We start from the raw sequence: 3806 nt of genomic DNA, 5'->3' as shown, positions 1-3806 counted from the left end.
GACACGACGGCCAACGTCATGGACTTGACGGGCGTGGACTCGCCCCTAGTCATGGATTTGACTAGGGTATCTGGCTGGACCCTGTGGTGGACTCCACAGGGATGTGTTTGTATTTCCGTTGTGTCGTGGACTCGACATCGGTAGTCACGTGAGTGACGGGCGCAGGAGACGCGCAAGATCGCATGTGATGCGATGGCCAACGTCACGCGAGTGACGGGCGTGGGTTCGCTCCTGGTCATGGATTTGACCAGGGTATATGGCTAAGCCTTATGGTGGATTCCATACGGGCGTGTTTGTGTTTGCTATTGACGTGATTATTGTGTTGGTATATTCGTTGCATGTGTATTTGGAAAATGTCGATTGTACCGTTCTCATTGAGAACGGGATTTCCGGGTTCAACCCGGGCTACTCACTAAGCAGTTGTGCTTAGCCCTCGTGGTTTATATTTTTCAGATCACGAGGATTACGCCTAGCGCCTCAGCAGACGACGAGCCGAGAGGGGCAGCATCACGTACGGGATTTATATTTGGAATCCAAGGACTTATCATTCCGGTTTTTGTACGGTTGTATTAGGAATATTCGGACATGTGACTTATTGCGATACTAATCGCTTTGTATTTTCCGCTGCTACTCTGATTTTAATTCAAAATTTTTTTGGATTTTGGAATTTTCGCTTCCGCCATATATTAATTTATTATTTTACTTTATATCGTCCATGTGGCACAGCCCGTATACTGTACACGGGTTACGGGTGTCACAACTTTTGGTATCAGAGCTACGTTCTTTCCTCGGGAAGGAATTGTGCTCATTACCCAACGGTTTTCTACAAAAAACAAATGTGTTTTCAAACCATGTCCGAAGAAAATCCTCACCTGTAGAGGTCCGTACAATGGCGATGCAACTATCGGTCGTCGGTCGCTAAAAATTCCTATTGTGGTGCAGTGAAATGGCGCCACGACGTATCAGGCCTGCAGCGAGAGTTGATGACATCCCGGACCAAGCCCACCACCTAACCCGGGGGATGAAGGGTGGAGGGCCGAGTTCTGCCAGTTCCAGGAGACCGTGTGGCAGCACCTGGCTGCCCACGCCCCCCCACCACCTCCGGCTAGGGACCGAGAGCCGAGGGAGGAGGACTTTCATCATCCGCCGGTACATGTTGCGACAGCGGAATACCTCCCCATCGTCAAGGAGCTGCGGGCGATGCATACCCCTCGTTTTGAGGGATCGACGAGACCGGAAGCTGCGGAGGAGTGGTTCGCTCAGATCTCTCAGGACTTGGAGTACTTGCAGTGCCCGTATCAGTACCGGGCCATGATTGCGAGCCATCACCTGTCGGGCCAAGCCCGACATTGGTGGGGAAAGGTGGTGCAGGAGGCACCCGCGAGACATCGCTTTACCTGGGAGGAGTTCCAACAGGAATTCGAGGCGAAATACTTCCGACAACAGGACCGGGAGTACCGGGTGACAGAATTCCTCATGTTGCAGCAAGGAGATATGACCGTCAGCGATTACGAGGCGGAGTTTACCCGCCTACTGAGGTATGGAGGGCATCTGGTGCCCACCGAGGCATCAAGGATCCAGAAGTTCGTTGCTGGACTCCGACCCTACCTGCGAAGGAGAATCGAGATCCAGGAGTATCCGACGCTGAGTCGGTATATCGCCCAGCTGGAGAAGGTGGAACGGGGAGAGCAAGAGGAGAATGAGGGGAAGATCCGTGAGCGGAGCCCCGCTGGGAGATACTTCGGTGCGGGATCATCTGGGAAGAACGCTCGGAACCACGACCCACCGGCTGTTCGTGCGCCGCCACCACCACCGATGGGTAGGGGTCCAGTGGTATGCTACCGTTGCGACCAGCCGGGGCACATTGCGTCTCGTTGTCCAACGAGACCCATGGGACCACTGGCAGTGGCACCGAGGCCTCCACGACCACCAGGCCGGGCAGACAGACCGCCCCGACCCCCGGAAAGGGCAGGGATCGCCCCCAGAGTCTATGCCCTCGATGCCGAGCGAGACATCCAGGAGGAGGAGGAAGCTTGTCCAGAAGAAGCGGAGGCTGCGGCGATCGCAGGTACCTTTCTAATTATATTGGGTGATTTCGTTGTTGGTGTGGGACAACCCACTATTGTTTGAATGCAAATGTAAAAAGGACTATCGCAGGTACCCTTTGCTTATACGGGGTGCCCTGTTATACCTTGTTTGACACGGGAGCGACTCACAGTTTCGTGGGTACGAACTTAGTGGATGTGATCGGTACTAGGGATATCGAGCCGAGGAATGACTTTATATTGGGTGATTTCGTTGTTGGTGTGGGACAACCCACTATTGTTTGAATGCAAATGTAAAAAGGACTATCGCAGGTACCCTTTGCTTATACGGGGTGCCCTGTTATACCTTGTTTGACACGGGAGCGACTCACAGTTTCGTGGGTACGAACTTAGTGGATGTGATCGGTACTAGGGATATCGAGCCGAGGAATGACTTCACCGTGCGCATACCTTCGGGAGACACCTTGGCAATGCACGGGGTCCTACGAGGCGTACCCCTTGAGGTTTGCGGTCGTCTACTAACCGCAGATCTCATTGTGGTACCTATCGGAGGATTTGATGTTATTCTGGGCATGGATTGGCTAATGAGATACCAAGCCCACATCGATTGCCCTAAGAGGACAATCTGGTTTGCGGATGAATTCGGAGGGTTCGAGTTCCGAGGTCGAGGAGTACCGGCAGTGGACCCGATCATCTCGGCGCTGAAAGCCGAGAAGATGATCAGGAAGGCAGCGAAGCATTCCTGGTAGTCATTAGAACTACCCAGGAATCGGGGGAGAGACTAGAGGACACGGCTGTTGCCCGGGAGTTTCCAGATGTATTCCCTGACGACCTGCCCAGAGTGTCGCCCCGTCGGGAAGTGGACTACAGTATAGATGTTCTACCCGGTACCGAGCCAATCTCCAAGGCTCCGTATCGGATGACACCTATGGAGATGGCTGAATTGAAGAAGCAGCTGAACGAATTGCTGGAGCAGGGTTTTATTCGCCCTAGCGTTTCGCCGTGGGGAGCACCGGTACTCTTCGTGAAGAAGAAGGACGGGAGTATGCGATTGTGCATCGATTACCGAGGGCTCAACCAAGTGACTATCAAGAATCGGTATCCGCTACCGAGGATTGATGAGTTGCTAGATCAGCTACAGGGAGCCCGATGGTTTTCGAAGATCGATCTCCGATCCGGATATCATCAGGTTCGGGTTAAGGAGGATGACATACAGAAGACGGCTTCCTGGGATCTCATGAGCGAATCTAATTCCTAAGAGATCGATTCTAGGGTTGTGCAGCGGAAGTAAAACAAAAATTTTATAAAACCCTAGAACCATGCTGCTATTGAAAACGTAGAAACGTTAGAACGCTTACCTCAATCGATCCGGGGCCTGTATCAACTGAAGAATTCGTCCGATCACTTAGGGAGGAAGATTACCTCGCCCTCTACACGTATACACACCTCGGGATGGATTCCAACGATTGGAACTTGTCTGCTAGGACTCGAATCTCTATTCGGTTTTTCGCACTTCGAGAAAAACGAGACTTAGAACTTGTTGAGCCTTTTTGGATCTCACCAAAAACTCTTCAAGAACACCAAAAGTCGGCTGCTCAAAGTCTCTTTTCAATTAGGGTTCTAATCTCTTTCTTATAAAGTGATTTAACCCTAATTTCGGTTTAATTTTCGGAAAACCGGAACCTGGAACGGACGGTCCAGAATTGCACGTGGACCGTCCGTTCCAGTAAGGCAGAACGGACGGTCTACGTTTAGTGCGGA

Source organism: Tarenaya hassleriana, unplaced genomic scaffold (genome assembly GCF_000463585.1).
Source record: "Tarenaya hassleriana unplaced genomic scaffold, ASM46358v1 Cleome37, whole genome shotgun sequence".
Taxonomy (NCBI): Eukaryota; Viridiplantae; Streptophyta; class Magnoliopsida; order Brassicales; family Cleomaceae; genus Tarenaya; species Tarenaya hassleriana.
This window is presented reverse-complemented; position numbering follows the sequence as displayed.